This window comes from Cupressus sempervirens, chromosome 9 (assembly GCF_028749045.1).
Source record: "Cupressus sempervirens isolate cs-2001-9-10 chromosome 9, ASM2874904v1, whole genome shotgun sequence".
NCBI lineage: Eukaryota > Viridiplantae > Streptophyta > Pinopsida > Cupressales > Cupressaceae > Cupressus > Cupressus sempervirens.
The window spans coordinates 703961752-703988528 of NC_143126.1; the positions used below are offsets into that span (position 1 = coordinate 703961752).

The 26777-nt window shown below is 36.8% G+C and overlaps 2 pseudogenes; both read right to left on the reverse strand.

The window, feature by feature from the left end:
• LOC149540667 (calmodulin-binding protein 60 D-like) overlaps positions 1-12214 on the reverse strand; it is a 95957-nt pseudogene extending 83743 nt beyond the window's left edge.
• Positions 12215-19483: 7269 nt separating this feature from the next.
• LOC149540668 (peroxidase 51-like) lies at positions 19484-22040 on the reverse strand (annotated as a pseudogene).
• Positions 22041-26777: the final 4737 nt, after the last annotated feature.

Sequence of the window (26777 nt, forward strand, 5' to 3'; positions counted from 1 at the left end):
TAGATCGAAACTCAAAATCAAACAACACAGACAAAGATAAACTCATGGGTTTTAAAAAAGGTGGAAAGTCAGTTACGAATCCTCCTTGCAAGAGAAGTATTTAGGCTATGACTAGGATTGGACCTGAATATTATCTCTCCATTCTTGCTATTGAGTTATTGTGATAGGGCACGCTCATCCTGGCAATTCAGGGAAGTCGATGCCTAGTACCTACATTCTGCATAAAAGGAGAGCATGTACATGTATATAAATATGTCTAAACTAAACAAGCAATGACTGAGAGTGGTACATCATGCAGATCCCAACTAGCAAGTGACTACGACTCCCTCCCTTAACCACATTAGACACACCTAATAGAAAAGTAAAACAAACACGAACACTATCCACATGCAAGTATGGGGTAAGTACTATAATAATTACAAGTCTTGACTACAAATCATCACATATTCAAATATGGAAAATTAATCATTGTGAATATATAATACACATAATTTGATATCATCTAGAAAATAATCATAATTACTAACTGTTGTCACTTAGGTTTGCACCCTTGTCCAAAGCCTATGCATGAGGACAACCTAGTGAAACATGGAAACAACTTCCAAGCTATGGGACTTGAACTGTGAGGTTAAGTCTCTAGAGAAGGCTGACTTCCTCTTACTATCAAGATGCACCTAACTACTCTTGAAGAGGAAAAGAGAGAAAGAATGCATGAAAAACAAATCTAACTAATCTAATCTAAAAAGGTGATGCACCAAAATAGAGTGTTCAGACCAATCTCTGCCCATATATGCACTATTGAACTAGAATGAAACTAAGGATATACACATTTAGACTTGCTTTAATCAAATAATCACATGTAGATTAGAAAACCAAGATGAATGACACAAGGAAGAGAGATTCACTTATATTACCATTCATAGGCCAAGGAGATACAATCATGCAGATTATAGATCTCTACAAAACACCATTAAGAAGCAAAGAATTCTTGCACTTTGACACCAATGGCTAAAGGAAATAAGGAAAAAATCATACAGTTTAGAGGTACAAGGGATTTTACACTGGAATTGTAGAACAACAACAGAGAACAATAGAGAATAATCCAACCTAAACAAAATCTACAAAATTTGCCTTTATAGTGTAGGCATAACTAAGATTTTCCCTCCAGAACTATCCTGCAACAATCGCCGTCAAGTCCTGCAGGGAACAATCATGGGAAAACCTAATCTGGATGTGGATCCAAATGCAATGATTTTTGATCTTGGTTGGAACAAGGCCTTGAGAAGATAGAAATAGTGCCATTAAGCTATTCTGACTAGGTAGATAGATAGATCAGGGTGGTAGAGTGTTCTTCTTGGTTTCACATTCACTTCTGGTGGTTGGAAATGATCATGAAGATCAGATCGCACAAGAAACCCTTGAATTCCCTAGTTCCTGGTTCATAAATCAGCATGATCAGTAGGTCAAGATAACCCTAGCACCGGGATGAGCCACGTGGACCAACTAGTTTATTTCATTTTGCCACCTAGCAGAGTCTCCCCATGGTTAACCATGTCTTTCTCTAACTAACTGCACCATCTTCTTAAATCCTGACCGCGATGGCTACAACATAACTGCCACCCCCTTAACTATCAATCTTGGTTGGGCCTGTAAGGACATGTGTCACCTAAGTGCTATGTCGCTATGGGTATCCTTTGAGCAATTTCCCATAGGGAGATAGCACTTGCCGTGGATTTCCCTTGATTCGACGATTGTGAAGACTCGCCGTATTAGTGTGCTTGCCTCCATAAGGTTTTTGGTCCACAAATCCACTTGGCATAACCTGGTGTCCTAGCCCCACTGATCAACGTGGCACAAGGGCGCTATGGCACTATACGTATCATCCTCCCAAATTCTCATAGCACGATAGTGCCTACCGTCGATTAGATTGCATCGGACAGTGAGGGCTCATCAAGTACCTTCCTACGAAGAGGGTGAGAAAATGATGTCATCTGGGACACGTGCCCTCCACCTTCTTCCCTGTATTTTTTAATTCCTTGCACTTCCATAATGCAGGAAAGTGCTGATCGTTGATCTCCACAAGATCAACAATCGAGAAACTCTTTCATGTACTGCGCTTGTTCTTGCACCAGACCCATCACACCTGGTGCCATCTCAGCAATCCATACCATGCCTGGCAACACATGGTGTCCCATAGAGAAACTAGTCCCACAGAAACATGTGGTGGCTACCTGCTTTCTCACATTTTTTTAACTTCCTCGTATCTTGATAATGCAAGAAAGCACCAGCCTTTGATCTACCTGCATCAGACAGTGATCATAACTTGTACTTTCTGAACCTTTGAGAATATCTTCCATGACATCACCTGGGACACATGTTTCCAAACCACTTCCCTACATTTTTAAATTTCTTTGCACTTCCATAATGTGAAGAAGCACCAACCCTTGATCTGGGGAGATTCAATGGTGCTCAGAGATTTGTAGAACTACATATTTGGTAAGCTAGATGGGCCAATGAGATGCCTTCATTGTACTCTGACTCATCTGACAACTACCATGGAAGACAAGCTATCGATTGATACCCTTTGAGAAAGTGGGCCCATGACATCAACTGTGCCATGCATCACTGAGGCGTTATGTTGCTATGGATATCCAACGTGCAACTCCCCATAGTGAGATAGTGCTAGCCATAGATTTTTTGAGATTTAATAGCGAGAAAGATGGATTTGACTCCTTAGTGTACCAACCGATAGAAATTGGCCATGTACCAACCTGTCTGACAAGTCCTCATTTGTGGCCGCTAAGGGAAACAGGACCCACATTCTGCATAGTCATACCTTGGCCAATGAGAAGTTTGATCACTACTGATGTGTCTGAAAATTCATCCCTAGTATCCAATAGAGCATACTTGGGACGCACTTGACAACTGAACTTTTTTACAGGGTCATTTTCTGACTGGGTGCTATGTTGCTATCGACGAGAAGCATGGATTTTTCAATAGCGCCATAGCGCCCACCGTCGATCTGTCAAAACTCGACGCTAAAGAAACAATCAAGGGAAAGGGGGGACCCACCTAACATGCGATAGAAGGGCACTATGTCGCTAACGCAAAATATCATGCAACTTTCAAAAGTGACATAGCGCCAACCATTGATTCAGATTGATCCAACAATCATGAACTTGCAAGCTCGCAGTAATAAATCATAAGGTTTTATTTTTCAACAATTTTTTGATATTTTTGGGGTGTTTAAAATAATATTAACTTTGGGAACTAGTCATTGGGCAGGCAAACATTTAAAATTTGAATATTGGCAAGGCACAAAAATGAGCAACATTTCTGGCGACTCACATGGGATGCTAGCCTGCTATGCATAAGACCAGTGGCCTAAAGTATCTATTGGGCTATAGAGTCATGAAAAATATGAATCAATGTACTATGAAACCCTAACCCTACCTTTGAGATAATAAAACACTAAAAAACTTTGTCTCTGCAACTGGAACCAGAGACGAAGCCCCTCCTGCAACCTTCAAAATTTCAAAACTTGCTGTCTCACAAAGACAATCCTATGCTCGTGCACTTCTTGGAAAACTAGAAACAACTAGAACAAAAACTAAGCTAACTATGTACATGGAATCTCAAACCCTGTCAGAAACATGGCTTAAGATAGATCCCATTGACTGGGATAGACACAATTTCACCATCAGGCCTGCTCAACTAGAAAGCATTGGCTTGTTTACAACTTTCAATTAGGTAGGGACCACTCCATAGTGTGTCAAATTTTGAATGTCTTCCTAGTTTTTCCCTATCTGCATCCCATTTCAAAACCAAATCTCCCTCCCTGAAGATCCTGACCCTAGCCCTTTTGTCAAAACTCTTTTTGACCTACTGCTTGTGTGTCTCTAGGGTCTACATGGCCTGATTCCTTTTCTCTTCTAGTTCCATCAGTTTTGCCACTCTCACTGTCATGGAATCATCTTCAATTAGTTCCAACTAATGAGATAACTCCAAGGTTGGAAACTCCAATAAAATTTGAAGCCTTGCTTCTCTACCATATACCAGCACAAATAGTGAATTTCCTATTGATCTTTTAGGTGTTATCCTGTCAGCCCATAGTGTTGTCCTCAGCTTTTTATGCCAACACCTCTAGTTATCTTCTATTGTCCTTTTCACGATCCTGATTAGGTTCTTGTTGGAGGACTTAGCCAAACCATTACCCTGAGGATAGTAATTTGAGGATGTGCTCAAATAGATATTATGATCCACTGCCCATGCACAAATATGAGCTTCAACAAAAGACTTTGCATTATTTGAAATAATAGTTGAAGGGGCACCAAACCTGGTCACAATTCCATCGAGGAACTCAACAACTGAAAATTTAGTGGCATCCTTCAATGCAACTGCCTCTGTCCATCTAGTGAAGTAATCTGTAGAACCTAAAATCCATTTGTGACCTGAACTAGAAGAAGGATTGATAGGGCCTATGAAATCCAATCCCAATTGAGAAAAAGGTTGATCCACCTGGATAGGATGAAGGGGAAGAGCTCCAAGTCTTTGTTTGCTAGAGAAGAAGGCACATTTTTCACACTTCCTCAGATACTTATGACAGTCATGAAACAGAGATGGCCAGTAATAACCAGCCCTCATGATCTTCATTGTAGTTATTCTAGCTAAGAAGTGACCGCCATCAGGAGCATCATGAAGTTCTTTGATCATTCTTTCAGCTTGGTCTATATCAAGGCATCTAAATAGGGCTCCATAAAAATCTTTTCTAAAAAGGACACTGTCAATTATGACATAAGGTATTGACTATAATCTATACTGTCTCCTTTTAGTTCTATCTAATCCTTGAGGGTATCCATTCCCTAAAAAGAAACTCTTCATGTCATCCATCCAATTCCTTGGGTCACCATTTCTCACCTCTTGTTTCTCTGTCAGTATCATAGCAACCTCCTCATTAGGTTCCTGAGATGATAACATCTGTTTACACAACCCCCTCCCTCTTACCAGCTTAGTGACCTGGATGTCAACATCATATTCCATCACTCTTGTAATCCAACTAGATCTTTTCTCACTAATATCCTTGCTTAAAAGGTACTCCTTCACACTGGCATGGGGTACTAACAAATGAATCTTATTATGAGATAGGAGGTGTCTAAATTTCTTTAAAGCTCTAATGATTGCAAGGGCTTGCTTCTCAACATAACTATACTTATCTTCATACTCTTTAAGACCTTCACTAAAGAAAGCTATGGGCTGCTCTTCATTCTTGCCATTTGTTTGAGTCAAGACAGTAGAGATACTTGACTCACCACCTAAGGTATAAAGAATGAAATCTTTCTAAAAATTTGGATTCATGAGAGTAGGGGCTGAGGCCATGGCTGCCTTGATTTCTTCAAAAATTTCCTTCCCTTCCTTGGTCCATGCAAAGACCATACCCTTCTTAAGCATAGTTGTAAGAGGTTTCACCATGTAGCAAGGTTAGGGATAAATATTCTCACAAAATTTATCCTACTAAGGAAACTTTGTAGCCCTTTCTTATGTTTAGGAAGGGGGAGGGCAAGTATTGCTCTTGTTCTCTCTGGATCAATGGTTAAACCATCCTTAGATACAATGTGTCCTAATAATTTTCCTTGATTACTAGCAAAGAAACAATTGATTGGGTTAAGGGAAACCCAAAACTCTCTACACCTTAAGAATACTTGTCTGAGATGATCAAAATGATCATCTACATCCTTTGAATACACAGTGATATCATCAAGGTAGACTAATACAAACCTTTCAATCATATTCTTGAAAGCCATCTCCATTGCCTTTTGAAAGGTAGCACCTGCATTAGTTAGTCCAAACGGCATCTTACAATAAGCATAGGTACCCCATTTAGTGGTAAATGTAGTCTTGTACCTATCAGAATCTTTAACCAGTACTTGATTGTAACTAGAGAATCCATCAAGAAATGAAAATCTCTTTGAACCACTATCCTTGGACAAAATTTTCTCCATAGAAGGGAGAGGATGGTTGGTGAAGGTCCCTAAAGTCCACACACAATCTAATTTCTCCATTCTTCTTCCTAACAGGGACAAGGTTTGCTACCCATGATGAGTGTTTGATGGGAAAAACTATATTGGCCTCAATCAATTTGGATAGCTCCTTTCTCATTAGGGGTTCAATCTTGGGATTCACTGGCCTTTGTTTTTTTCTTACTAGTTTTACATCATCAACTAAATCTATGGTATGCTGAAATAACCTTGGGTCAAAGCCCTTTAAGTCATCATATGTCCAAGCAAAAACATCATTAAATTCTTGACATAGATGAACAAAATTTTCTTATTCAATTTCAGAACATACCTTCCCCATGTTCAAGGATTTTCCATCAACAACCATGACTAGAATCTGATCATCTTCATCAGTATCTAGGTTCATACCTCTGCCTCTTGCTTGGTCATCAGGATTAAAAACACTCTCTAGAGTAATGAGACCCTTAAGCAGCTTGTTGGAACTAAGATGAATGATTTGGTCACCATACTGATCCTACAATCTTGACTGATTTCTCTTTGAAAATTCTACCTCATTCAGCAAGAAGCTGACAATTTGCTCATCAAAATCAAACACTTGCTAATGGATATTGTTATCAGGGATGGTAGGCCTTACTACCACTTTGATTTGTTGCTTCTTCTCCTCCTCAAAATTCCCTGGCACATCATAAGATGCACCTATTGCTGCAACTCTATCAACATGTCTGTTATCCTTTCTAGGGATGCTTTGAATATTAAATGCATTAAAACCTTCAAGAAAATCCCATACTCTATGTCTATAAGACTTGAGCAAACCATTCTTAGTGGTACTCTAATTTCTCACTTGATTAACCACCAACTCACTGTCCCCATACACCCTTAAAGCTTGGATTTCTCTTTTTTGAGCAAGTAGGAGACATTGAATCAAGGATTCATACTTGGCTACATTGTTAGTGAAACTAAATTGGAGCCTAAAGGAGAAATAATATCTTAATTGTGTAGGAGAAATCAACATCACACTAGCCCTTGATCCATTCTTATTCCTTGAGCCATCAAAGTACATACTCCATATCCCACTTACATCTTCTTTAGTACCCACAAGATTGGGAACTAGAGCATCTTTCTCCAATATACAATATGTACTAAGACCTATCTTAAGGGTTTTGGACATAGGGTCAAATTGATATGCATTAGCCCATTCATCTAAGAAAAAATTAGGTATCTCTGCTAGGGAAGTGGTGGGCTCATTCACTATATCATTCTCATCCATCTCTAGGATAGGGAAATTCATGTTAATGGGTTTGGGGGTGTAAGATTCAGTATGATGGAGGGCTTGAGGCTCTACTCTAATTGAAGCATTGGCTCCATATCTCATCTTGAAGGACATATATGACCAATTAGAAGATAAAACCACCTATTTGGGCAGTAAAGTCTCTTGACAGATAGATTGCAAAATATGGCTTGACCTCAGCAACAGAGATATTTTGGGTTACAATACAACTAGGGCATGCATGCAAGGCCATCTCAACATTTTTAAGGATTCCTATAGTCTTGACAGTACTACCATCCAACTGTAATACATCCCTAACAATGGGCTCATATTTCATTCCCAAAGCATCAACAACACAACTAGGCATCACTGAAGTGCTAGCCCCTGAATCAATCATGCAATTATGGACTAGTTTGCCCCCTATAATTAAAGAAACATAAAATGGAGGAGGTCTAACATTTTTTCTTGTTTCTACATCCCTTGAGGGTTGTACTAGGCTTGTGGCACTTTCCATACTAGGTGCCTGATCCTTTGGTTCAATTCTTTCCAATTCTTGCTGCAACAACCTCTTTTGCATGGGTATAGTAGCAACAACATCCCACATTGAGATATTCACATTTTTCTTCTTCATTTTCTCTACCACACTGAATGTCATAGTAGGTGTTTTGGTAGAAGCCTTGGGAGCTGCAATTGTATGAGGTTGAGATGGAACAACCTGAGGATCACCTGTATCTTTTTTGCCATGATTTTCTGCTGAAAGGTACTTGATTGATTATTTGTTGCTTGCTCATGAGATATTGCATTTGAAGTTGAGGCCTAATTGGGAGGAGGAGGGATAGCATCTTCCACAACTCTTCTCTTTCTCATTGTGTTATGAGCAATGGAATCCTGGTTTACATTACAATGCTCCTCCATCTGATGATTCATAAAAGAGCAATCACCCTGTCTTTGCATATCTGAGGTATCTTTGAATTGGTCCTCCTTTTATGATTGTTTTGCTGCAGGTTCTTGGACTATCAAAGCCATAAAATATTTAGCCTTCTAACACATAAAATAGGCATAGGAGTAGTTGCAGGATGGACAAAAATCCTGATCTTGAGCCATATTGTTTTGAGGGACTATGGCCCTACTTTGGTTTACATTTGAGGTTGAAGCATGGCCACCCTACCTACTCTGATCAAAAGAATTGTTCCAATGATTAGGATTTGGAGGCCTACCACTATTGGGAGCTTGATATTGCAATTGATGAGGCTTACTACCTTGAGCTTGCTATCTTTCTAAAGTCACCACCTTGTTGCTCACTTTCTGAATCATAGAGAAATTATCCTCTAGCCTCTTTCCTTGATCTTCTAACTTCTTCCCTTGATCTTGGAACTTCTTCCCTTGATCTTGCAAACTTTTCTGTAGGTTCTTTTCTCTTTTATCCATGTTTTACATCAGAGATTTCATCATCTATTTGATTTAATCTATCCCATTTGAAGATGTGGAAGCTTGAGGGATTAGGAGAAGGGATTGAGATATAGAAGTTGTGGGAAGGGGAGCCATTGTTGGTTGATCATTTGGAACATCAGGAAAGAAGGGCATAGGAGGCCTTGGAGCTAACTTACCTCCTTGTATCAATATATATTTTTCCCTTATTGCTATGTTATAAGCATTAGGCAAGGTATCTCCTCCCATAGTTTGGATTGTAGTGGCAATATCACTGTTAAAAGCTCTGAGGTAATGCAAAAAGGCATTACCAAGGGTAGGCTTCACTGAAGTAGGTATTCTATCCCATGTCTTTTGAAATCTATAATTAAAATCACTCATACATTCATGGGGGGCTCTTTTTATAGTGGTCAACTATTCTAAAAGTGAAAAATAGTCACTTTTATCCTCAAAATTTTTGCACAATCCTGCTCCTAATCCATCCCAATCTATTATAGAACCATGAGCTAAACCTCTATACCATTGTAGTTCTTTTTCTTTCAAGGATGAGGCTAGGAGCCTAACTACAACATCATCCTCTATAATACCATGAATATTCCAGACATTTGCAACCTCTTGAATGTGTTCGGAGGGAGAGATAGAAGTTTCACCAGTAAACTCAGGTATACTTTTGAGGGCAGCTACTGGTATGTCATGTCACTGGGCTAATAAAAGAGGGATTCCACCATTAAAGGTGGAAAAATTATGAGCTCTAGGAAATGCAATATAGACAAGTGATCTATTAATATGTATTGATGGCAGTCTAGGCTAAGATCTAACAACAAGAGGAGTAGAGCTAGATCTTGCAGGGGTATTTGTTCCTACTACACTCCTAACTAGTGATAAAGATACTCTAGTCCTCCTTCTTCTAGGGTTTGAAAGTGAAAGCACTTGATACTGAAACTTACCTCTAGAAGATGCCCTTGTTTTAGCTCTGGGCATGAATCACTATAACTTTGGTCTGGAACCAGATATAAATTTGAAGCTTAGAGTCGCCAAGTACTTTGAAGAATGAGCCTCTTGAAGGCTTGAACACTGAAGCCAATACTATCTCTTCAGTATTAATCTTGAAATCTCCTCATATTAGTCCCACCAGACGTGCCAAAGAATTTTGTCACTTAGGTTTGCACCCTTTTCAGAAGCCTATGCATGAGGACAACCTAGAGAAACATGGAAACAACCTCCAAGCTATGGGACTTGAACTGTGAGGTTGAGTCTCCGGAGAAAGCCGACTTCCTCTTACTATCAGGATGCACCTAACTACTCTTGGAGAGGAAAAGGGAGAAAGAATGCATGAAAATAAAATCTACCTAATCTAATCTAAAGAGGTGATGCATCAAAATAGAGTGTTCAGACCAATCTCTGCCCAAATATGCACTATTGAACTAGAATGAAACTAAGGATATACACATTCAAACTTTCTTTAATCAAATAATCACATGCAGATAAGAAAACCAAGATGAATGACACAAGGAAGAGAGATTCACTTATATTATCATTCATAGGCCAAGGAGATACAGTCATGCAGATTATAGATCTCTACAAAACACCAATAAGAGGCAAAGAATTCTTGCACTTTCATACCAATGGCTGAAGGAGATAAGGAAAAAATCATACAGTTCAGAGGCACAGGGGATTTTACACTGGAATTGTAGAGCAACAATAAAGAACAATAGAGAATGATCCGACCTGAAAAAAATCTACAAAATTTGCCTTTATAGTGCAGGCATAACTGAGATTTTCCCTGCAAAACTATCCTGCAACCACTGCCATCAAGTCTTGCAGGGAACAATAATAGGAAAACCTGATCTAGATGCAGATCTAGACATAATGATTTTTGATCTTGGTTGGAACAGGGCCTTGAGAAGATAGAAATGGTGCCATTAAGCTATTCTGACTAGGTAGATAGATAGATCGGGGTGGTAGAGTGTTCTTCTTGGTTTCACATTCACTTCTTGTGGTTGGAAATGATCATGAAGATCAGATTGCACAAGAAACCCTCGACTTTCCTAGTTCTTGGTTCGTAAATCAGCATGATCAACAGGTCAACATAACCCTGGCACCGGGATGAGCCATGTGGACCAACTATTTTATTTCATTTTGCCACCTAATAGAGTCTCCCCATGGTTGACCATGTCTTTCTCTAACTAACTGCACCATCTTCCTAAATCCTGATTGCAATGGCTACAACATAACTGCCACACCCTTAACTATCAATCTTGGTCGGGCCCGCAAGGACATGTGTCACCTAGGCGCTATGTCACTATGGGTATCCTTCGAGTAATTTCCCATAGCGAGATAGCGCCTGCCATGGATTTCTCTTGATCTGACGATCGTGAAGACTCACCATATTACTTTGCTTGCCTCCATAAGGTTTGTGGTCCATGAATCCACTTGGAAACCACCTGGCACAACTTGGCATCTTGGCCCCACTGATCCACGTGGCACAAGGGTGCTATGGTGCTATACGTATCATCCTCACAGCTTCTCATAGCACGATAATGCCTACTATTGATCAGATCACATCAGATGGTGAGGGCTCATTAAGTACCTTCCTACGAAGAGGATGAGCAAATGATGTCATCTGGGACACGTGCCCTCCACCCGCTTCCCTTCATTTTTTAATTTCCTTGCACTTCCATAATGCCAAAAATCACTGATTGTTGATCTCCACGAGATCAACAATCGAGAAACTCTTTCGTGTATTTCACTTGTTCTTGCCCTAGACCCATCACACTTGGTGCCACCTCAATAATCCGTACCATGCTTGGCAATACATGGCGTCCCATAGAGAAATTGGTCTCACAGAAACATATGGCGGCTACCCACTTTCCTGCATTTTTTAACTTCCTTGTATCTTGATAATGCGAGAAAGTGCTAGCCTTTGATCTGCCTGCATCGGACGTGATCATAACTTGTACTTTTTGAACCTTTGAGAATATCTATCGTGACATCACCTGGGACACGTGTCGCCAAATCGATTCCCCACATTTTTAAATTTCCTTGCACTTCCATAATGCGGGGAAGCTCCAGCCCTTGATCTAGGGAGATCCGATAGTGCTCATAGATCTGTAGAACTGCATATCTGGTAAGCTAGATGGGCCAATGAGATGCCTTCATTGTACTCTGACTCATCTAACAATTGCCACGGAAGACAAGCTATCGATTGATACCCTCTGAGAGAGAAAGTGGGCCCATGATGTCAACTGTGCCACACGTTGCCAAGGCATTATGTTGCTATGGATATCCAATGTGCAACTCCCCATAGCGAGATAGCACCAGCCATAGATTTTCTGAGATCTAACAGCAAGCAAGATGGATCTGACTTCTCAGTGTACCAATTGATAGAAACTGGCCATGTACCAACCTGTCTGACAAGTCCTCGTTTGCGACCGCCAAGGGAAACAGGACCCACATTCTGCATAGTCATACCTTGGCCATTGAGAAGTTTGATCACTTTCGACATGTTTGACAATTCATCCTTGGTATCCAACGGAGCATACTTGGGACCCACCTGATAACTGAACTTCGCCACAGGGTCATTTTTTGACTGGGTGCTATGTCCCTATCGACGAGAAGCATGGATTTTTTGATAGTGCCATAATGCCCACCATCAATTTGTCAAAACTCAGCACCAGAGAACCAATCAAGGGAAAGGGGGGACCCACCTAATACATGGCAGAAGGGTGCTATGTCGCTAATGCAAAACATCGTGCAACTTTCAAAAGCGACATAGCGCCAACTGTTGATTCAGATTGATCCAACGATCGTGAACTTGTGGGCTTGTAGAAACAAATCATAAGGTTTGATTTTTCAACATTTTTTTGATATTTCTGGGAACTAGTTGTTGGGCGGGCAAGCATTTAAAATTTGAATATTGGCAGGGCGCAAAAATGAGCAACACTAACTAAGAACCATTCAAGAATCATTAATGCAGTAGTAATCATAATCATCAATCAACATGTGAAATATAGTCAACTAAGTAATCATCATTGATATATCTCTAGTCGAAGTTATGAAATAATATCCTTGAAACTAAGACATGCATGAAATAGGTATAAAAATAGTTTGGTAAATATAATGGAAAAGTAAACTATTGGTGGGTATTACACATCACGGTGTAGCTTTGAAACTGTTGATCTTGGCATCAAATCATCAATACCATTAACTCCGAATGGGCGAGTGAACCCTAGTGACACCCTTGTTCCGACCGCAGAGAGCCTCCATTGTTCGCCACCATCCCATACCAAAGAGTCTCCAAGGTGCTCTAAGTGTATTTTGAGGTCAATCTTTTGAGGATCATAACTCGAAGCTCATGGGGAATATCAATGAAATGTCAAATGCTACAGGATGATCATGCCAAGGCCTAGAATAACCCATCTCATTTTTGAGAGATCACATTCTATTTGGTTTCGGCACGACAATCTCGCTCGATGCCAAAACTTGTAGTGTGCCTCAGTTCATAGTGCATCACAATGTAACTTTGAAACCACTAATCTTGACATTGAATTGTTAGCACCATTAGCTCTGAATGGGCAGATGAACCCTAGTGATACCCTTTTTTTGGCTATGGAGAGCCTCCATTGTTTGCGACCACCTTGTACTAAAGAGTCTCCAAGGTGCTCTAAATGTGTTTTTAGGTTGATCTTCCAAGGGCCATAACTCAGAGCTCATGGGGGCTATCGATGAAATGTCAAATGCTTCAAGACGGTCATGTTGAGGCCTACAATAACCTATCTCATTTCCAAGGTGCTCTAAGTGCGTTTGGGTGAGTAAACCATAGTGACATCATAAAGGATTGTAGAGATTATTTTAAATTAAACATATATGATAGAATTTTAAATTAAATATTGCATCAAAATATGATAATAAAAGTTGTTGAAATGTTATTCACAAATTATTGCATTTGAATTGAATATAACAAACATGATCAAAATGAATGATATTCCATAAACATGAATAATACACATGATCCATGATAAATTGAACAATACAATACTAAATTAATATGTATATCATTATGCACATAAATGACAATAATATATATCAAAATACATGTATCCATAGACAAATTACACAAATATATATCAAATTTCATGTATCCATAGACAAATTACACAAATATATATCAAAATACATAGATCCATATACAAAATGTGGCTGATCATGCTATCAGAATGTGTATAATATCAATGTTTTTGTATATAATGTGGCATATTCCATCTTAGACAACTATACTATCCTATGCTACTGGTGGATGATCAAAATGCAACCTCTTCGCTGCACTAGGTGGATTAGATGCCTCCTACATAAACAAAAAAGGAAAACCCAAAGTTAGACTACTAAATTTATATGATTCTATGTATCTAACATTGAATTACTCAAATGCATAATGATCTTTTTTTTAATGAAGATTTATAGTATTAAGATTTCATCATAAATACCTCTCTCATCGACCTCCTGCGCTAGTCAGGAGTCCTCTCATGTGTCCTTGAAAATGCTTGACCCTCGTTGATTGTGGCCTATGTATGTTCAAGTATGTTTGTTAAATGAATCTAAAACTTAAACTATAACACTATAATTCATAGCATTCTAAATTTATAACATATAATCAGGGATTCAAACTACAACTCACCTGTGTTGACTCCTCCTTTGGATATAATGGCTGCATCGCCAAAGATACAAAACTCTAGCACCCAACCTCCTGAGCACTAGGTGTTTCCTATGAGATACAAAATAATTCTTGTTAATATCACAAAAATCAGTTTTGAATTTATTTATGAAAATAAAAAATAAATGATACTTATATATATGATGGGGCTCTCATTGCAAATGGAAATGCTAGAGGGTCTGCAATGTGGAATCTGCCTAGAATCATCACCCGTAGCCATGCCCTATACAATAAAGAATGTAATTAAATTTCATTACCACAAACATTTTACAAGAATGCATCAATATTTAATCACCTATTTACCTTTCCCTTGTCAATGGGTTGTGCCTCATCCCCCACACTCTGCTCCCCACTGACAGGTGATACCTGCAAGAGAAAAGAAAGATTAGAAACCATATATGCTCCAATATCAAATAGAAAAAATAATGAGAACACAACATAATATACCATAGATTTCTTAAGGCCAAATGAAATAGCCAAGAGCGTGACATTATCAACCTGTTTGAGCTCCTCCTCAGTCATCAACTAAACATGAATAAAAATCACATATATGTATAAGTCAGTATGGTTTAAAAATTAAAATTACTCTATTATAAAGATTAACTTTAAATCACATATGTCGTAACAAAAAAAATGTATACACGTATCGACATAGAAGGATTCCATGCATGCCCCTCCTCTCTCATGTTAGGTGTGTAGCCTCCATATGTGCATTTGGTTTATCCTCCTCAAATACAAAGTGATACTCAAAAAGATCACCTATGGGACCCAAACAAATATTCTTGCATGTTACACAAGTATGGGGCACACAAACATGTGATGAGCTCGTCGATGATGAACTCGTGCCAGCATCATCAACACGGGGAGGCAACCCTGACCTAGCCTAGGATATCAATAGGCTACTCAATCTATGGATTGCTCTAATAGTCTAAGAGCTAGCCTTTGCAATGATATCAGGATGCTGCATTGGAGGAGGGGGGAAGACATCAGTTTGGGGTACAAAAGTGCCAACTTTCTTCTACTAGGCAAAGGGTCTATCCTAAGAAGCTCCTCCTCCTACACCCATGTTGGGCCTCATGCTCCAATAGTTCACCTTGAGGCCCAACACAAATTCGGCATACGACTTTCTAATGAAATAAAATGGCACCTCTAAATTTTTGTGTGGAGGGATGTCAAAAACCATCCACCAATGATCCCAAAAGTTCACACACATAGCCTCATTTGTGCACCACTTAATTGATAGTTTGGACTTTGTGTATTCTACTTGTTTACTAATTTTTGGGTTTGCAAAAAGGCTAACCATATCATCTTTAGTTATATTTAGGGCCGCAACCTCATCATAGTCCAACCCATCATCAAACATGGCATGCATTTGGTCACGCTAGCAAAGAGCAACATTTTGTTCATTGGTAAGTGTTTGAATATTATCCACTATGGTGTTTAACATGGATAACATGGGAGTCAATGCAGGTATAGTGTTATATGTGGTTCGTAAAACCTTCAATTCAGTGAGATTTTCAAATATCAAATCTTCAATTCAAGGAGGGTTTTGAGGGGGTAGGGGATTGTTTGGTGGACAATTTTGAGGGGGTACTGGATCGTTTGGTGGAGGGATACAAGGAACATTGTTTCATGCCTCAGTATCATGATTTGGGTCAGTCATACCTATTAATTTGCAAAACATAATTTCTATTAAAAACAACCTAAATTTCAAAAAAAATTATTATAAAAAACCTTATTTCTAACAAATTAAATTAAAAACAACTAATTTATAATAATATTCATTCAAAACATAAAAAATAAATTTAAAAAACTTACCCTTATCATATACCCATTCCGAAATCTGATACCTGAATGGAGGTCAACACTCAAGCCAAAAAAAATGTAATGTAAAAAGAGCCCTCAATTTTTTTTAAAAATCTATGTTATAGGTTTTGGGCATTCGATTTTATATTGGATACCTAATTACTGATCGGATACTCGAAAGGCTTGATCCTAACTTTTTAGCTTTGGTATCAGGATGGGTGGAAAAAAGTTAGAGCATATTTTGAAACGTTTTTAGACATTTTCAAACTCCATTTTTTTCACATCGCCACTTTTTGGGACACCATGATCCTGCACATACCCATACATTAGATAATAATCAGAATAGCTCCCTCAAACAAAGTACAGATAGAAAATAGAGGCAAAATATCTATCGTTCAAGGATGTGTAACTGACACATGATTTTGTGCAAGTGACCCTAACGATACTACTCAACTGTACAAGAATAAGATGATGATTGAAAATACATGTGAAAATCCTCTATCAATCTGATCAACTATGGAAGCAAAGGAAAATTTTCAACTAAGAGGCATGCTAGACCCACAAAAAGTGCATCACTAGAGAGAAAAGAAAGGCAAGTTCCATGTGAAGAGAGCATGACCTTGACCTATTTTTGATGTAGAATTGGGTCCAACCTTTGATGTCGTAACATTTCAATGTAAGCCTCTTCTTGTGGGTCTAAGAAGAATTGGCAGCTTTTGTTTGAGATAACTGAATGACATGATAAAGAAAAAGGCTTAAAATTCCATTCTTGAAAGCTTAAATCATCAATTCCTCAAAAAAAATGCTCTCTTTCCTAGCAATTGAACTCTAATACCATGTAAAAATTTCTATAGTTGTAAGCTATAGAATAATTAGATCTAGTTGAAAAAATATGAGCAGAACTTACAAAAATAAATAAATAGAAGAAACAGAGCTACTAAGAATAAAAAATCTTTTGATTACATTGTGCTCTCACATTGATTATTACAATACATCATGACTTATATAACAAATCAATGCATGAACTTATCAAGATGATAACCATCGTTGAAACCATTAATTACAATGGAAAAAAATAATCAAATTCTAAACAAAGTTATCGCAATTGGACTTAACGCATGATTCACGCAAATCACTACTTAACATTCAAAAATCATGCACCAAATAGAAGGTCAATGTAATCATAGATTTATCAACACTAGAACAAATTCTTTTGATTGTTGACACTAATATTTGAACTATATTTATTCTTACTTGTGTTACAAAAGCTATTCATGAAACTTTTTACATCTCTTTTGCAAGTCCTCATGTAGAGTAGTTGACAAGGGACAAATCTACACATGAATATCTTGTAAATTCCATTACTTTATAAGAGCCCAATATCATATTACTTTGTTTCTATAAATTTAGTAAATGTATGTGTTCTTGCAATCACTACATAATTGGAAATGTATGATTTTTTAAAGATTAAAATGCACCTTAAAGTTGGGATATAATGTAATGATGTAAATTGTATGTTGACACCTCTTCCCATTTAGTTTTATATCTATTTTAAAGTAACATCTTAACATTCATACATGGTGATGAATGAGACAATCTTGTGTAAAGTGAGCCTATTTACCTAGTTGTTACTTAATCTTAGCATCCACACAAGATCCCATGCTTATTAACATTTCTTATTTCTCTACATAAGAACACTTTATACATTTGGCTTATTTGTCAATTGTTTGTGCTAATCCATAGAGTACTTCTCATATATTTTCTATGCATAATGATCCATTTTATTGATCTATTTGATGAATTCATTGTTCATAGGGTCATCCTCATAAATGTCAAATTAAGCTACCTCATTAAAAAAAGGGAAAATTAACCAACCATCTTTATCCTTTAAATGTATAATCAACAATCTACATATTGTCACGTGCTTATGTAAAAATAACTAATTTTGTATTCATTTCATCAAACTCAGAATGAAGAGATATCTAGATCAATTTAGATCATTTAGAAGAGAGATTAATGCCACATGCAAAATTAACATATAAAAGGGATAAAAATAACAATTTATAGGTGTTTGTTTATTATCTCCAATCATCAATCAAAGTCATTGGTTGGTGTCCTTACATGGTTTGACAAATTGGGAAATAGATAAATCTCATTGGTCCGCAAACTAGAAAATACACTATTTTTACCATGAGGCATTAGATAGTTAACTTTTTATATTGTATAAGTGACAAAATCAATGATCCCTAAACTTGGTTTAGATCATAAGAGGTTTTTTTTTTCAAAGTTTTTACTTATATATTCAATTGTCAAGACACTTTTAAATTCCAAAATACACATATTTCACAATTTCATCATTTAAATACACATTCTTCAATTATAAAGCTTAAATTGTTCATCATTTGCATTTAACTTTGACAAGTTATAAAAATTGTAAAATATCTAATTATTTAAATTCATAAATGTAAAGAGATTGTTTTCCGTTTTCATATATATATTATTTATTTTTCAAAATAAATCAATAAAGAAACATAAAAATAATTTCACATAATTCCACTTGAAACTTTACCCATATATAATAAATAAAAGCAAACACTCTTCATGAAGTGAATAATGAAGTCCACATTCTAAAAATAATAACAAGTTTGAGAAAGATAATTTTGTGGTATCAAATGATTTTATTCTAGAGAGTTAGCAACCATTTGTGCACTTTTGATTATATCTATTAATTTATTATAATTTAGTATCATATATAGATTTTCAGTTAATTAATAAATATCATCAAGGATTCATCAACATCAAATCAAAGATTTAGACTTTTTTTTACTATTATGTCTTTTGTTTATTGACAAGGTTGAATGGTTCTTAAAGTGCTCACAAAAGACCAAATCTAATTGAGTGCAAGACTTCAATACTATAAGAAACCCATTAATAACAATATCTAATTTGAAGATGGAAACTCCCATATAGAAAAATGGAAAATAAAAAAAGTGAAAAGAAACCCATACAGTTGTATAATTGAACACAAAGACATACATCCATCTTTATTGCTTCTATTTTGGCTGAAAATGAACACAACTGACTGGAGAAGCAGCTCATTCTCCTACTACCCTCCATGCATTTATTTCTCCTTTGACCATGCATAGTCTACCATTCCCTTCCAAAATCTCTCTCTAACGTTGATTTGCCGAAGCCTTAAATTTAAGAGACCACAATTTCTATTGCTAAATTACTTGAGCAATCCAAACATGAAGATCACTAATTGAAGCGGCTACAATCTTTTCTGATTTCTCCTTCATTCCCCACCTTAACACCAACTCGACCTAGCTTTGTCATAGCTTGTATGAATCCTCCATTAAATCTAGACGGGTACCTTGCATATATTTTCACAGTGCTTTGTGAGCGTTTGTCAGTGAACAACACCTGATCAGAAGTGAAAAGGCCCTTTTTATTCTTGAGATTTTCATAGTAGACATTGTCAAATTTAAGAGGTGTTATAGGGTCCATATTAATAGCAATGGTGGGATCCACATTGGTGGGACACATGCCCTTCAGTTGCTCGGCATAAGTGCTATTCAGTGTAGGGTCAATTGGGTTGCTGTATATTCTCTCTGAAAATTTGCTGCAGTGAGAAAACCCTACTGTGTGAGCCCCTGAAAACAAGAAGAAAACCCAAGGTTAGTAAATCATGCTCAAAACAAGGCCTATCTATAGGGTTCTATTACCATATATGAATCTTATTTCTAAAATGTAATCTCACTTATAATGTCTAAGAATGGGTGTGTTCTATTGAGTGTGAGAAAACTGACTCATATGAAAATTGATGTGTTGGATTGAGTATGAATTGTCTCTTCATTTCCTACATGGAACATCCAGTCAGAACTTCACCAGTGCTACCATTTCTCTTTAGCAATATCAGATTTTCACAATCTATATTAATGCATTCTTTCTTCTAAATATGATTCTGTAATGGTTTTTTATCATTGATGTTTCAGATCATACTATATGACTCATCATCAGGATGCAAGAGAGCATTTAGTGTGATCCAAAATGTTGATGATAGAAAACTATTACACAGTCATACCCACAAGAAAGAATTCACTATCATTTCCCTTCAAACATGACTTGGGAATCCAGTATTGTAATAATAACTAAAATAGACTATTTAGAAGTTGGTAAGATTTGTTACCAGATAGAGCAATCATGTCTGTCAGAGATAAGCCCTTGCTGGAAAAGAGAGAAACCAATTGGTCCAGATTGAATGAAGGCTTGGGCAGGTTTCCATCAACTCTGGATGCTTGAGATATGGTTCCATCTCTTCTTCCCAACTCCACACTATACTTTGGTCCTCCAGCCTGAACACAACACAAACCTAAAGTTCAGAAAGGGTTATTTCAAAGAAATGGTGCTTTAAGTTTAATCTTTTCTGAGTAAGCTCAATTGGATTTTATATGGTATAGTGGCACTTCTGGGTAGTCTTTTTTAAGTAAGCTCAATTGAATTCTGTATTATACAGTTTAACACCAGTGCTGGGGTGCATTAAGACGGCAGGATGCAGGGACAAGTTTTCGGAATGGGGAGACAATGGGCCTTAATTTCAGGATGGTAGAGGGACGGCTAGAGGATGGTGGCGAGAGAATGACGAGGCAGGGAGGAGAACTGTATACTATATATAGAGTCCAGCCTTTGAATTTGTACATATATAGGAGGACTACTTACCAGCTTTATGACATCTCTGGTAGCAATGGCTAGGATGTCAGCACAAGACACAGTATTGGGACATTTCTCCTCTACAGCTTCCTTTGCTTTTATCACAGTGTCAAAACCGTCCCCAGCCAGTGATAAGTTGTCTTCAAAGTCCTTTTCTGCTTGATTGTTTGCAGTAGATTGGATAATCACAGATGCATCACATCCCTGTTACATACCGGAAAAAAGAAAATATAAATCATTTCACATTATTATATTGGTGGCTTTCATGTACCATAGCACAAAATATTAATAAAATATAAGAAATGTCTTTTATTTCACTGATTTAAAGTGGGGGCTGTTAAAGGGAGAGGACTCAGTAGTTAAGCATTTTAATTTCACGTTTCTCAAATTCTTATTTGGCAAAATTTCAAATCACTTGTATTGTTTTCAGCAGTCTACCTTGCAAGTCCCCTACTTATAACTAAGGTTTCAAGTCCATGTCATCAAATATGATGCCACATCAGCATGCTTTTTGTTGTGGATTCCAAAATAACCTTAAGGAAAGTTAGACTGATAGCTATCCATTCAGCCATGTTTTAATAGTGTAGTGGTGTGACATCACATGAGTTGTTACTTTTTAGATCTAAGGAATACATCTCATTCAATTATCAGTACTCATGATCAGCACTAACAAATTAAAGCTACACATATGAGTGCTTTAACATTAATAATACTAGGCACTAAATTAAGAAATGCTCTAACGACTATTTAAAACAGGCTCAACTTCTGAATCCCTACTATTCAATTCTTTCCCTACAAGCTGCAAGAATTCTATTCATATCATATAAAAACTGAAAATCTAAGTTATTTTAACACGTTATAATTGACTGAAACTTGAAGAAATGTAAATCACTTCTTAGCACCTCTACGAAGCAGTCATGGAAGAAAAGCCTCAGGGTGGCAGGAACAGTCACAAATGTCTGATTGAATTTCCTAGTAACAGCTTCTTTTACAATGGCCTCTACATTGAGACATGAATTGGCATAGAAATCAGTACTAAGTGAACAAATGCACAAATGCACACTCCCAACAATACCAACAAGATCAGGCTCAACTTTCCACCCATAGTTAACATTACATAAAAGCTATGTTAATGCTCACAACTGGCCAGAAAGGGCTTCTTTCTAGACTCACCAAGGCAAATTATAACTCATAGGCCTCAGTGATACACTCTGTTAAGCTTTATTAGACCCAAGACAAAATGGTTCTACCCATTTAAATCCCTGGCATGATATATATACTAATGGAAATTTGTTGCAGGGATCGATGCTTCCACAACTGAGATTTGAAGGGACGACTTGACTTGGTAAAATTATTGATTATAACAAGCTTACCCAAATGGTACTAAAATTGTTTACGAGCAGAGATGAGGTGTCCACGTTCCATATCATGCATGGATTTGTAGGAGTCAATGCTTTTGCTGTTGTAATCCAAAGAGACTAGTCAAGTTTATAAAAACAATGGATATTAAGAAGGTTGAGTGATGTTGAGTACAAGTTTTATATCATGCATGCACGTTGATTGATCAAACGGCTTCTTGCTAAAACATTACTATTCAATTGTAATTAACAAGGTCCCATGTTATAATACTTCACATTGGCTAAACAAAGATGTTGTTTGATAACAAATATTAGTTGGCAGCTTGTACTACAAGTTAGACGTGTTGAATCATGTTCATTTATTTACATCTGCACACTAAACAATTTTTTTTATGTCCATGAAGGTAGTAATTGTCAGCTCTATGGCAAAATAAATGAAATGCCCATTTGTATGTTCACATTTCTAGCATTTATTACTATCTGATCAATTGTCAACTTTGAGAAAATATTTTTAATATGATGTTTAATATTTGTTTATTCTTTTATCAAGTGGTTGTTATTATTAACTTGTTAGAGGAAATTTGTCTATTTATTGTAAAAGTCATTTCAAGAGTGTTATATGACAAAAGATATAACTTTATATATAGTTAGATTTTTTAAAATTATATATATATATATATATATATATATATATATATATATATATATCAAAAGTTTAAATACATAATTCACATTAAAAAGTAGGATATGAAGTCACTTTATAGGAGGTCATATGGACAAAGCTTAGAAAGCTAAAGTATCGATACTTGGATATAATCCTTAAACAAAATTCAAAATAAAAAAAACCACTAGGTTGCTAGAGCATTGCTAGTAGAAGGTGACAGAACTTGATCATCCTTCTTCCTTCATACATCAACAAGGTCAACAACACCTATCTTCAACATTTTCTTTTTCTTCATTATCCTTCCTGGTCGAAAAAATTGCCAGGGAAAGCCAAGTGAGTCACTTGGAAGAGGTTGGCTACCTAATATCTTCACTAGAGCCTAGCCTACCTGAGTTGCTAGGAGCAGATGTAATTGCACCAATAAAGGGCAACCCAAAAGTAGAACCATCACGATGTGGCAAAATTGAGTAGTAATGTGGTATATCTCTTCCCCAATCAAATTGTTGATGAGGGGCCTAGGAAAATGGTGTGTAAGAACAATGAAAAATAGCACATCAGACAAAATGACCAATTTTAGGTTCTACATTAGCAAATCAAATAGTAAAAAACTTTTATTTCCATTTAGACTAAGAAGACTACAAATGTTGTCACCTATATAAGATAGGAGTCATATAGGTAGGTGAGGAAAAAGCCATTAGTAACCTAGACTAGGTTTTTAATTGGAAAAGAGTATATGCAGAAATCATCACTGATCTTTCCACCATGGTTTCTAAAAATAGATACCAATTTTACACATCAAATGTATTGGCATAGTCAATACCTAATTGAAAGTATCTTGGTCCAAGAGTTTAAGACAAAACTAGGTCTACAAATCTTCCTAGGCATGAAGGCTTGTGGTGGTTGTTATGCGGAGCCTAATCGGAATCATAGGTTTTTTTTTTTCCACTTCCATTAACGTGGTTTCCCCCATTTTTTCTATGGGGGTTTGGGGGCATCACCCCCATGATGGGCTTAAGGGGTGACATCCCTTGCAGGGTACTACGGGACGACCCTAGGTACAGGGTGGGGTCAAGCGGCAGTGCCTCACGAGGCCAAAAATGGCTTTATTATTGTAAAAGGCTTTGGGAGTTATTTTTATGTTGGGTAACACATTCTAACCCTAATTTTGTGATTGACATAAGTCTTGCATAATATGGCTTAGGGCTAGGGATTTTCATATGATGATTCAGTAGCTTCTTGCAACAATATTGAGTTACAAGGGTTTGCAGATTGTAATTAGGATGAATTACTAGATAATAATAATGGACTCTCTCATTGGTGGATGTAGCCCAAGATTGGGTGCTTAACCATGCTAAATCTTTTTGTCTTTTATTATATTTATATGTGCTTCGTTCCTTTGCATTATTGGTTATATTTGCATGTACTTTTTATATTTCTATTGAATAATCCTAACAATGATTGTCCAAGAGAAAAGGTAACTAGGAGTACAAATGTCATGCTTGTAAAAGTGAAGAGCGTGAAGTCTGGGAATCTTAGATAGAGGAAGCCCTTGAACTTGAATGAGATGCAACCACCAAATATTAATTTGGTTAATTGAAGCCATCACAAAAGCCTACTTTGTCCCAAAGGAGTCACACCTCAACAAATTCCTAGGCATGCCAAATGCTTTTGGAAAAAAAGTTCCCTCCATTTGAACAACATATTTCATGATTAGGAGGGTTTGGAAATCAATTCCCTTCCATGTTGGTCTATTAACAAGATATCCTAATAAAGTAATGTCAGAGGACAATATTCTAGGATTTATTGCTAGAGTTGGCCCTTATCACCCATTTGACACACAAGGCCAATCCTTATTTCTAGGCTGAAATAAGTCAAAGACCTCTAGACTCTCTAGGAAGGCAATATAATTCCTAAGCACTCTATGACACCCATCATGTTCTATAGCGGTATCCCAAAGTATATATCATAACTTTTAAATTTTTATAAGAGGCTTTAGAAGAAATCCAACATGAGGAGTAATACACATGAGTAGCATTGAGAACCTTGGAGAAAATCTAGAATTTACTAACCAAAGAGAGGGGCTTGGTAATTGAGTATGCAATATTTTTTGCATTCTTAGCTAACATGACATTCTAGAGGTTGATAACCAAATCCTGAAATAAAAAAGGGATCCCCAAAAAGTGGAATACTTCACCATGCTAAATCCATTTTCAACCACAAAAGAATCTAGGGAGGACATCAAAGGAATGATTGCCTATAATATTGGGCTTTTCTTTGATTGAGCCTAGAAGCCAAAAATACATGTTAAGGCATTGAAGAGTGTTATGTACATTTTCTTGATTTTCAATCAACACGAGGAATGAGTCATTGAAAAAATTCCCATTAACAAGTTGACAAGGTGACTCGGGTAGGGTAATTCCCCTCACTTGGCTTGAAAAAATGAAAGAAGCCAACAAATAGCCAAAGCCTTCCACTGCAATAACATAAAGTGGTAGAGCTAAAGAAAACCCCTAGCGAATGGACTAAAATAGGCCAAAGGCATCCTACTGGTGACCATTAATTATAACACGATAAGGCATCTATAAAGATTAGATTGAATCAACTAAATAAAATGAGGGCCAAACCCTTGTTAGGATTAAACCTCAGATAGAAATAATAATTACATGCAAATATAAACAATATCAGAAAATAATAGATCACACAAAAGAGAACACAAGACACCAAGATTTAACATGGTTCACCCAATCATTGGGCTATGTCCACCAAACAACAAGTGGGTAAGTGCACCAAGTTGTGGTGCCAAAAGGGGGGTATAAGTGGACACAGTTTTTCTGAAATCAACAATTTTTGAACTTCAACAAGAAATTGAAGATAGTTACGCTCAAAATTTTAAGATATGACAAAAACAAAAGTAGTAGTCATTTGAATCTAGTTTCTAAACTACTAATTTTTTTTCAAAATGGTGTAGTTTTAGGTCCTCAAAAAAGGGCGACACAACAAGTGGTACTGTTTATTCCAAAAAAACATAACACAGTACAAAGTGTGGCCCCCCAAAAATTTTAACTTTTTTTTTTGAAAGTCTTTAATTGCTCTGGTCAAAAGTTACTTAACACTATGTAGTTTATCCTAGATTTTTTGAGTAATTTTATAATGTGTATTTTTTTTAATGAATTTTTGAACTAGACACATCCCAAAAATGTGAAATATCTATGTGCTCCCCCTAGAAATGATTGAAAACTAATCTAAAATCAAAACTTCTTTTTTGAAAGTGTGTAGAATGGAGTCTAGTTTCTAAAAAACTAAGTTGCAAAATTTGATGAACAAGCTAAAATCTACAACCCAATTAGTACATGTTGGTCTTTGACAAAAAATGGACATACATTCAAAAGAAATTATAGATGAAAGGATTGAAGTAGTTCAAATTAAAAATAAATTATATGATTATAAAGCTAACAAAGAGACCTACAATGTCATGTAACCGGATCTTATCAATGCTCAACCACGGGGAATCTTGAAGGAGAGCACACAAGAAAAATCAATTATTTTTTGTATGTTTGTTGCAAAACATCTTTCAAACCAGTTTATAGACTCCAAACCTTTGGGTTGGATCCCCAAGGAAAAACCAAGCCTTAGGCTTGGTAGAATGCAAAGGTTTGAGTAACACGTACATCCTATAGCACGTGTGCGCTATAGTGCACACACACAATTTAAAGCTTTTTAAATTTGGGTCTAAATAGCACGTGTGCACTTTAGTGCACATGCACTATTGAGACCTAAATAGTGCATAGAGAGGGAAGAAGAGAGGCAGAACAAGAGTGAG